Source organism: Hyperoodon ampullatus (genome assembly GCF_949752795.1).
Source record: "Hyperoodon ampullatus genome assembly, chromosome: 17".
Lineage (NCBI taxonomy): Eukaryota > Metazoa > Chordata > Mammalia > Artiodactyla > Ziphiidae > Hyperoodon > Hyperoodon ampullatus.
The window spans coordinates 22,963,793-22,975,774 of record NC_136930.1 but is presented as its reverse complement, the minus strand read 5'-3'; positions in this window follow the sequence as shown (position 1 = coordinate 22,975,774).

The following is an 11,982-nucleotide window of genomic DNA, read 5'->3' as shown; positions in this document are numbered from 1 at the left end:
TAAAAAAGAACAAATACATAAATAAAAAAATAAATTAAAAAAATTGCTCCAGGGACTTCCCTGGTGGTCCAGTGGGTAAGAATCCACGCTCCCAATGCAGGGGGCCCGGGTTCGATCCCTGGTTGGGGTACTAGATCCTACATACATGCTGAAACTACGAGTTCACATGCTGCAACTAAGAATCCCACATGCCACAACTAAAACATGCCACAACGAAGATCCCACCTGCCGCAACTAAGACCCAGCATAGTCAAAATAAATAAATAAATATAAAAAATTGAAAAAAAATTAAAAATTGCTCCAAAATTCTCATTTTGTAAAGCAGAATAAAATTTAATTTTCTTAAATAAAATACATGCTCGCCATCTGGCACTTTAGGCTGGTTGGTCCCAGGGGTCAGGACTCCATCCTTTTGTGCTGTACCCACAGGAGTCCCTCCCAACCACCAGCTCACACACACAGCTCAGCCAGAATAAAGAGAAGAAGGTGGCACGTAGACCCGACTACACAGGGGCAGCAGGTAAAGGCTGTCCTCCAGGCACATTCTGGAGAGGACCAGGTCAATGTACTTCCCGGGCTCATGTGCCCTAGTACAAGTACACTGACCACAATTGTGAAGCTGGTGAGATTTGCCACTGGGAGTCCACTTTCTCTCTTTTGGGGTGGATAACATTCATAGGACTGGATTGGGGGAAGAGCAGTACATAGAGACTGGCCACTGGCCTCCTGGAGCTCATGGATGGAGAACACGTGTCAGTCGTAGGAGGGTCTCAGCACAGTGAAGGATGAGTCATTCTTACAGTGAAGGCAGCAGTCCAGGGTGCAATGCCAGACACAAAAGGGCCTGAAACCAGACTGGAAGTCAGGAGAAGCTTCCTGGAGATGTTCACATGTGCTATCCATGTGTGCACAAATGCCCACTGTTAATTTATGACCCAGATCTATTCTCTAATTCCAAACCCCAAAGCAATTGCCTCCTTGACAGTTCCACTTGGATGTCTCACGAGCATCTCAAATGTCTAAAAAGAGTCTACTTTTTAAAAATTGAAGTATAGTTGATTTACAATATTGTGTTAGTTTCAGGTGCACAACAAAGAGATTCAGTTCTCTCTCTCTATTTTTTTCAGATTATTTTCCATTATAGGTTATTACAGGTATTGAATGTAGTTCCCTGTGCTATACGGTAAATCCTTGTTGCTTATCTATTTTAGGTATTGTAGTTTGTATTTGTTAATCCTAAACTTCTAATTAACACCCCCACCCCGACTTTCCCCTTTGGTAACCATACGTTTGTTTTCAATGTCTGTGAGTCTGTTTCTGTTTTGTAAATAAATTCGTTTGTATCATTCTTTTAGATTCCACATATTAGTGGTATCATATAATATTTGTCTTTCTCTGTCTGACTACTTCACTTAGTATGATAATCTCTAGGTCCATCTGTGCTGCTGCAAATGGCAATATTTAAATTTTTTTATGGCTGGAGTCATATTCCATTGTGTGTGTGTATGTGTGTGTGTGTGTGTGTGTGTATAAATCTTCTTAAACCAATCGTGTGTTGGAAGGTCCTTTAAATACTAAAAAGAGAACTACCATATGATCCAGCAATCCCACTCCTGGGTATATATTTGGAAAAAACAAAAACACTAATTCAAAAAGATACAGGCACCCCAATGTTCATAGCAGAACTATTTACAATAGCCAAGAACTGGAAGCAGCCCAAGTGCCCATCAACAGATGATTGGTTTAAAAAGAGTTTTGATTTTAGGCCTGCTCTTCTCCCAAGTTTCCCTTCTCAGAAAATGGCCCATTTAGCACTTTTGGTCAGGAACCTGGAGTCTGCCTTTATCCCTCCCTTTCCAGGACATCTGCATCCAAATCGTTGGCAAATCATGTCAATCCTAGCTGTAAAACTCACCCCAGGTCTCTTCAGCAGTGTTCCCCTCCTCTGTCACCACTCTAGTCTGGCGACATCTCTCCTTGTTAGACCTCTGCAATCTCTTCTTTACTGGCCTCTTTGTTTCTGTTCTCAATGACCCACCCTCCAGGAAGCAGCCAGAGATATTTGTTTAAATGACAAAGGATTTTCATTTCTCTTAGGATAAAATCCATACACCATCCCAGAGGGCAGGGCTGTGAAGCTCATTTCATGCCACTTTTCCTCTGTTCATCTTGTCGCAGACACGCAGACCTTTTACAATTCCTTGATCGGGCCTTTCTCTTCCCCAACTGAGGGCCTCTAAATTGTTCTTTTTTTAAATAAATTTATTTATTTGTTTATTTATTTTTGGCTGTGTTGGGTCTTCGTTGCTGCACGTGGGCTTTCTCTAGTTGCGCCGAGCAGGGGCTACTCTTCGCTGTGGTGCATGGGCTTCTCATTGTGGTGGCTTCTCTTGTTGCAGAGCACAGGCTCTAGGCACGTGAGATTCAGTAGTTGTGGCACATGGGCCCAGTAGTTGTGGCTCATGGGCTCTAGAGCACAAGGTCAGTAGTTGTAGCACATTGGCTTAGTTGCTCCGCAGCATGTAGGATCTTCCTGGACCAGGGCTCGAACCTGTGTCCCCAGCATTGGCAGGCAGATTCTTAACCGCTGCGCCACCAGGGAAGTCCCTTTAAATTGTTCTCTACTCAGTTTACATTTACTTGAAGGAACCCCAAAGGCCACAGCCCACAACACTGCTTCTCTCTATCTCAGGTCCTTGTTTATATCCTTCACACCATTTAGGGCAACTTGTAAACCCCTGCACTTGTTTCTTGGCTTGTTGTGCATTGTCATGTGTCCCTCCTACTAGAGAGGTAGGCAGGACCGGGATCACGTGAAGGTCATGATGAGAAGGGACTTGACCCCAGGAGAAATGTGGAAAGTTTAAGGAAGGGAGAGGGAAGAATGGAATTATACTTGCAATAGCTCTGTAGCAGTACAATTTGAATAGTGAAGAACAGTTTGAAGAGTGGCAAGAGAGGGAGCCCCATCAGGAGACTGCTGGGGTGGCCTAAGCTATGTATGGTGATGGTATGAATGAGGCATTGAGCATTGCAGGTGGAAAGAGGTAAATGGACTTAGGAGATATGTAGGAGATTGCATCAACAGACAGTGATTTTATGTGGGGAGAGAGGGAAGAGGAGAAATGTAGATGATACCCAGGTTTCTGGCTTAGGCAACTGAGTGGATGGATGATGTTGCCTTTGCTACCACGTGTACACAGGATGAGGAGCACCCTTGAGGGTCCATGCAAAGCCTGCTTGGGATTTGTGGAGTTTGAGGATCGTGAGAGTGGAGGTGACCTGTTGAGAAGCAGTATCCCCCAAAATAGATCTGGCTTAGAGATGTAGATACTTATTCTATACTTATCTTAAAAAGAATATAAATTAATAATAGTTTTTATTAATTGTAGTATCAGCAAATGGTAGACAAAAGTGCCATTACATGTGCCAAGGATATTAATACTTCATTTACCTAGGTTAATCAGGGATGCAGGAGGGCACGGCGGTTAAGAGATGCGCCCTGTTGTCAAAGTCACTGAAAGTCCCAGCTCTGCACTGCTTAACTGTACATCCTATGACAGGTTGCTCTGCCTTCTGGAGTATCAGTTTCCTTATCTGTAAGATGGAACACTTTTACCTGGTCGGGTTGCTGTGCAGAGTTAATGTAATGATATATACAAGGTACTTAGCACATGCAAAGTGCTCCATAGCGATAATTATCATCACTGTCACCATCGCCCTTCACCTTCAAAAGTATCTTCCTGTACTTTATATGAGAGAAGGAAACTGCTAGCCCACCCCATTATTTAAGGATTATTAAAGCTTAATTGCCTTTAAAGCTGATTCCAATTCAGAGATATAAGATTATGTCAGATAGGGTTAATGTAATTCAATTATATATTTTTCTGGTAATATTTTTGATCAAATTTTATTTGGGATTAGAACTATAGGCATTCTGACTACATTTACACAGATGTCCACAAAACATTAACACACAAGCCAAACTCACAAAAATAATTTCACAAGCCAAAATCACTCCCCAAGTAAAGCGGCTGTTTGGAAGAGCTGATGTCCCTAGCTTTAAGTACGCAAACTTCAGTAACAGCTGAGGCAGAATCAAGGGCAAAAAATGTAGTATTAGAAAGATTAGACACCTGTTGACTGTGACCGGGTTCAAAGGCTTCTTTCTAATGGATGTGTGATACTACAGGAATCTGGGGCGATGACATGCAGTAGTGGTTCCTATAGCCTACCCAATTGGAATATTTGACAAGAAGCAAATAAACTGTACAGACATTTGTGGAGGCAACAGATGGCACTCATTCTGAGAAAAGTGTTCCATTTTGTAGCTTTATGCTATTGGAACACTCCAAGTTATAATTAACTACTAATATTCTTCTTAGTCTCTAATCACTCTATGTGTGATATTGTAACGCTTCCTCTTTTTTATCCCCAGAAATTCTGGGGTTTTGTTTGTTTGTTTGTTTTTGCCACACCATGCGGCTTACGGGATCTTAGTTCCCGGAAAAGAGATTGAACCTGGGCCCTCAGCAGTGAAAGTGCAGAGCCCTAACCACTGGACCACCAGGGAATTCCCAAGAAATTCTGTTTTAGATATAAACTATACATTCCTTCTCCTGGGCAGGAAATAAAACTAAAATAAAGTAAATAGCAGGAGGGAGTTTATGTTTTATTAAGAAGACATCTAACTGATTTGGGAAGTAATTTTTTAATCAATTATGTCCCTAACATTTTTCTGACCTTTTGAGACATTTGAAGGCCCATGTATATGACAGCCAGGAAGCAGTTAAAAATTCTTCTCCATTTGTTTAGGCAAGACGATTGGTTATCCAGGAAGTGGCAGCAAACAGCTTATAGATTCATCTTTTCTGACTTCCTAACTCTCAGATTCTTACAAATCAAGCAGAATCAATGATTGAGCAAATGGAAATGAACTTGAAAGTAGACCATGCACATTATGACTCTCCAAAGAAGCAAATATGAATCTGTCACTTCCTCTTCTCCAAGAAGTTTTTCAGGGCAATAAAGTGTACTGATGCGTGAGCACACAAAAGATACCATAAGACATTTTCTGCATGACTTAATTCTTTTTCAGACACAAAGAACAGATTCTGATGATTTACTATCATCAGTGTAAATTCATAACACTGCATTGCCAGCTAGGAATTGCAGACTACTTGTTTAAAGGATAATGAAAAGTGAAAAATGCTATATGATTGTCATGGTCACCATATGTCTAAGATTTCCTGGGACAGTCCCAATTTCAAAGGTTCTACTTTGTTTTCCATTCATTATACTTCTGCTTATCAGACCATGCATTCAGGTTTGAAAAATATGTTCTTTAAAGGTCCACTGCTGTTCTTAGTTATATGTTAATTAATATTTTCCAGAATCAAAGAAAATATCCTTAAAAATAATACATGAGGGACTTCCCTGGTGGCACAGTGGTTAAGAATCTGCCTGCCAATGCAGGAAACACGGGTTCGAGCCTTGGTCCAGGAAGATCCCACATGCTACAGAGCAACTAAGCCCGTGCCACAACTACTGAGCCTGCGCTCTAGAGCCTGTGAGCCACAACTGCTAAAGCCCACGTGCCTAGAGCCTGTGCTCTGCAACAAGAGAAGCCACTGCAATGAGAAGCCCACGCACCACAACGAAGAGCAGCCCCTGCCCGCCGCAACTAGAGAAAGCCTGCACGCAGCAACGAAGACCCAACGCAGCCAAAAATAAATAAATTTATTTTAAAAATAATAATACATGAATTTTAAAAAATTAACTCAGGAAAAGTAAATTCCTTTCTTACAAATTTTGGGAAAGTCACCTGAACAGCCTTGGCATAGATTGATGATTACTTGAACAATTTTCATAGTGCTGCAATGCTATAAATATGCTGGGGTTTTATGATTGCCAATTTCATGAGCACAACACACAGACACACTGAAATATTTCTGAAGGACATCTAAAAAGCAGCGTTTGGGCTTCCCTGGTGGCGCAGTGGTTGGGGGTCCACCTGCCGATGCAGGGGACGCGGGTTCGTGCCCCGGTCTGGGAGGATCCCACATGTCGCGGAGCGGCTGGGCCCTTGAGCCATGGCCGCTGAGCCTGCGCGTCCGGAGCCTGTGCTCCGCAACGGGAGAGGCCACAACAGTGAGAGGCCCGTGTACCGCAAAAAAAAAATAATAATAATAAAATAAAAAGCCGCGTTTTAGTTTAACTCAGTTCCTGTTCCTTTTTCCTAGAATCTGAAAGAAACTGTTAAAGAAGTTCTAGAATGTACATGAAACAACGTTGCTAATCAGGAACAATATGATATTTAGACTACACTTGATACTAATGGCCGAAAGATGACCTGCAAAAAATTACCTTTAAACTAGAAAGGGTCAAAAAAATTTTTTCTAATTTATTTATTTATTTTTGGCTGCATTGGGTCTTCATTGCTGCGTGTGGGCTTTCTCTAGTTGCGGTGAGCAGGGGCTACTCTTCATTGTGGTGCGTGGGCTTCTCATTGCAGTGGCTTCTCTTGCTGTGGAGCACGGGCTCTAGCTACACGGGCTTCAGTAGTTGTGGCACACGGGCTTAGTTGCTCTGCGGCATATGGGATCTTCTGGGACCAGGGCTCGAACCCATGTCCCCTGCATTGGCAGGCAGACTCCCAACCACTGTGCCACCAGGGAAGCCCAAGGGTAAAATTTTTTATGACCATTTTAATGTGAAGTTCTTACATTGCTGAAAATTGATTTGGATTAGAAGTGAACCTTCAGATCACTTCTCTGGGAATGGAAGTCATGGAAAACTGAAAAATTCCATCAGTTCCAAAATGCTTTTATACTAATTTTGAAAAGAAGCAGTTTAGCATACAGAGATGCTCCTTCCTTATTTATATGAAACTTGCTAAAGACTTAAGTGCTTACTAGAGGTACATTCTGCATGCAGTCAATATTTTATTGTATGTTTTGCAAATGAAGTTATTTGTTGACATCATTTTTAAGGATTATTCATTGTGTTTTTTAATTACTGTCCAACACTAATATTTGCTTGTCATTAAGTAATTTGCATCATCAATTGTCTAACACCTGACAACTTAACTCTCTTATTTATTCTATGTAAAGTGACTTGCACAAAATGTCTCCATTCCGTTCATCCTCTCCCTGCCCTTAAGGGCTGAGGCTTGTTACTCTGACCTGGTTTGTACATTGAAGAGGTCAAAGGTGTCAGCTGATGGACTGAAATGTTTTCCCCCTATAAGAACCTTTCTTTCCCTTCCAAGACAGAGGCAAGATCCAGAGATATTTGGTTAGATTATCTGAAGTGTCATCTTTATTTAGCCCAACAGAAATATAGTGTTCACCACAGTAAAACAGAAAGACCAGAGTTTTTATAGTCACACAAATCAGAGTCTGAATTCCTGTTCTGTTGCTTACTGCTTACAAACTATATTACAAGTCACTCTAAGACTCAGTTTCAACATCTATGATATGACAAGAAGTTCATACAACTTTCTGAAGTTTAGTATATCTAGAGTACCTAACTTTAGTCCCTGGCTTATAGTAGGGTTCAAATAAATGTGAGCTAACTTGTTTAAACAATGAATAATTTTAAATACAAGAAATACAACACAATAGAGACATTAGAGGTAAATAAGCAAGGCATCTTTTGTGCCTAGGTAGTATGATACAATGGGGAAAGTGTAGGATTTAGTGCCCCACCTATCTTCATAAGTTTCTCAATTAATTGAGCATTATTTTTCTCATCTGTGAGAATGAGCATAACCATACTGCCTCACAGAGCTGTTATTGTAGAGTTAGGTTCATCGTATAGAATATTCTCTGCCCACCCCTTTCTGGACAGAAATTGGCTTATAATTTAATATCATTCTCATAATGTTTGAAAACTAAGAGAGAGGAAACCAAATTTGAAGTGATCTAGGTTCTAGCTTATATTTCTGATGGGAGAAATATGCTGACAATAACATATTTATATAAACTGTGGGTCTAAGCTCATAGTCAGATAAACTGAGGGCTGTAAAGTGAATGAGTAAAAGATGCCCACACCAGCTCAGTAAAAAGATCCAGCTGTTCTGATTTGCTGATTGCAGATCATTCATTCAACTTGCATTTATTATGCCTGCCATGTACAGGCATGGTGCTAGGTGTTAATCATGCAACTATAAACAGAACAATCCTTGCCAAGAGAGACATATTAAACAAATTATTACAACAATGTGATAAGTAGTTTAATTCATTTATTTATTTAAGAAGTATTTATTGAGTTCCTACTGGGTGGTAGGCATGGTGCTAATGTCTTGGGTACAACAGGATGGAAGAAAGACCCAGCCCCTGACCCCATTAAGTATTTAGTATAGTGGAGAAGGCAGACAGTTACCCAAGTAGTAACAATAAAGGGTTGTGACAGGGGAAGTATGGAGATCTATGAGTGATCTTAAAAAAAAAAAAAGGAACTTAATCTAGTGTATGATCAAGAAGGCCTCCTAAAGGAAGTGATGTTTAGGCTGAGAACTGAAGGACAGATAGAAAAAGAGTCATGTGGGAGAGAAAGGTCCAGGTAGAGGTAAAAGCATATGGGAAGGCTCAGGGACAATACAGAGTTTGGCACATATGAGCAAATGACAAAAGTCTGATGTGGCTGGACAGAGAATATGAAAAGGGGATTAGACACAGGTATTATGGGAGCACAGAGGAAGATGCACTTAACCATGTCCATGAATGCATGGAAGGATGCCCAGGAGGGAGAAAACTAGAGCTGAAGGACGAGAGTATGTTCACAGGCAGAGCAAAGGAAAGTGAGGGCATTTCTGACAGATATGAGGAATGTATAAGTACCCAAAGATGACAAGGAGTCCAACACACTCTGGAACTGTAGCTCACATTTATGGTGATGGCTGTGAACATAATTGCGTGTCTGGGAATGTAATGAGGATGGATTGCAGGGTGGGCCAGACTGGATGCAAGAAGACCAGTTGGGAGATTAGTGCCATCATCCAGGTAGGATATAATGATGGAGTAAGGAGTTGGGGAAATGAAGGCCTGAGGGTAGTATTCAAGAATATTGATGTAAAATTGGCAGGTCTGGAGAACTGATTAGATGAAGAGATGACGAGCAGGAGGGATCAGGGACAACTCTGATCATGACCCCAGTGAAGAGATAACTATGGAAGGAAGAATAGATGTTGGAGAAAAGATAGAGATGACTGTTAAGGGGATTGAATTAAGGTGTCTGTGGGACATCCAAATGAGGACAGTCTGATAGTCAGGGGGATATGTTGGTCTGGACTCAGAAGAGAAGTCTAGACTGAAGATGAGGATTTGGGAGTCAACAGCAGTAAGTGATGATTAATAAGTGAAAGGGTAGGATTGATTAGAGTCAGAGTAGTGAGAAGATAAAAGTCATTTTTGAATACCTATACTATCTGATTTTTCTACAATGAGTGTGTAATACTACTGTGTAAAAATGTAAAGATGTTATTTCCAAAGCTCTTACATAGTAGGAGGAATACCTGTTGTTCTGAGAACAAAGGATTGGACACTGGGTCTGCACGTACATTTGTAGGCAAGAAGAGGAAAGGTAGACAAGAAGTTTTATAAAATGTTCACACTTCTTTTTTTCTTCATAGAAATGGTTGAAAATAGCTACTGGTCCAAGGAAGGCAGGGATGGAGGAAGCAGCTGAAATGTGGAATGTCCCACACAAAAGGGAGCTGAAGAGGGAGTTGTCTAAAGATAAGTTTAAATAGATTGAAATGAGACCTCTAATTCTTTTTTATTTTTTTAATTATTTTTTTAAATTTATTTATTTACTTATTTATTTTTGGGTGTGTTGGGTCTTCGTTTCTGTGTGAGGGCTTTCTCTAGTTGTGGTGAGCGGGGGCCACTCTTCATCGCGGTGCGCATCGCGGTGCGCGGGCCTCTCACTGTCGCGGCCTCTCTTGCTGCGGAGCACAGGCTCCAGACGCGCAGGCTCAGCAGTTGTGGCTCACGGGCCCAGTTGCTCCGCGGCACGTGGGATCCTCCCAGACCAGGGCTTGAACCCGTGTCCCCTGCATTGGCAGGCAGACTCTCAACCACTGCGCCACCAGGGAAGCCCCTCTTTTTTATTTTTAATGGTGCCTAACAAGCAGACAATGCTCTTAAGCAGACAATGAGATAAGATAATTGAAATCTGGTCCACGTGTGATTTTTCTGGAAAACATAATTGTACATGGATTGGGATGCATAGCATTATTTACAAAAGTACCATGCAACATGTTCCACAAATTAATAGTTGTTATACTGCCAGAGAGGATGCAGCGCTCACGGAGCTATAAGCAGACAATAATTTTATAAACTCTACATTTGTCGAGATGGACTTGGAGCCCTAGAAGACTCACAAGTTTGCAAATTTAATAAGGTTAGATGCCTCCAGAGGGTCCTCCCACAGAAACTTGTAAGGGCAACATGTATTTTCAAAATTAATTTTGATGTCAGAGGGAAAGATAATAAGTGTGGCCCAAAGTGTTGATAGGGCAAGAATTCACTGTGTCTGTTTTGAGGACATCATCTAACCCATTTAGTGGCTACTTCAATAATTAACTGTATTCCTAGGAGAGACTGAATATTCCAGTGTGTATAGCTACTTCCAGCCTAGAGAATTCGGTTCACTTAGTGAGAGGATTTATTGGCTTTTAAAATGTTTTCCTTTCTGCGATTTTTCTGACCTAGAAATATGCTTTTTATTTCAGTGGCTCTCTCAAAACAGCTGAATAAATGACAGTTTCCAAACAATCACCGTTAACTGTAAGTCAAAATGTTATGCTCCCTCAGTTACGCTAAGATTCTTCAGTTTGTTTTCCTTCTATCACCAATAAAGTATAATCTACCACAAGAATGATGATTAAAGGCACTCTACCAAAAATATTTACTCCATTCTGTGGCAAACACTTGTCATCTCTAACTTAAGTTGAACAGCCTTTGCTTAAGTGTCACTGTGCTGCTACACGAAGTAGAGGCATCTGGAATTTATTCTCTTATTCTCTTTCTAAGTATAGCTTAATTTATCAACCACACATTTTTAAGATGGTTATTCCTAGTAGGCTTCTCCATTACAAAACATGCCAGAAGTATTCATATCAAAATAACATTTATTTTACTCTTTCGTGGGGTAAATGTCATCATCCTTGTTCCTATATAATTTTTTTATGTATACTCGATTGTATAACTTCTAAAGTTCTCTGTTTCCCAAAATTATCCCCCTACTGCAACATCCCCCAACCTCAGTCAAAAAAATCTCATCCTCTTGGGGAATTCCCTGGCGGTCCAGTGGTTAGGACTTCACGCTTTCACTGCTGAGGACGCAGGTTCAATCCCTGGTTAGGAAACGAAGATCACCGCAAGCCGCGTGGAGTGGACAAAAGAAAAAAAAAAAACTCATCCTCTCAATGACACTGTCTCTGCTACACAGTGGTCATGACCTTTAGAACTGGAAGGGAACTTGGAGATCATTAGCTCAGTGCTTGTCAACTTTATAGCATATAAGACTCTCCTTGGGTGCCTGTTCTAAAAGAAGATTTAGGGACTTCAGTCCCAGAGATTCTGATTCAGTAACTCTGGGGTAGAGCCTAGGAATGTACATTTTTTAAAAGCACCCCCCATAATCCTGAACCCACAGAAAGCACACTGAAAAATCTTACTCTAAACTTTTCTTTCTATAGTAAGGTTGCTGAGGGTAAAAGGTGTGACTTGCCCATGATCTTTGATGATCTAATTGATGTAATTGTCATCGAAGTGTTTCTACAGCTATTCTTGTCATCCCTCTGCTTACATTTTAAAAGAATAGGGATCAGAATGTGGTTGCCTTCTTATGAAAAGCTACTACTTTTACCCTAAGGGGATGGGGGTAAGGTTGAAAATTTGTGGAAGAAGGTATATGCCATTGCTTTACAAAGTAAATTAATCAAATGTTGGCATCATCAAAAAGCAACAACCA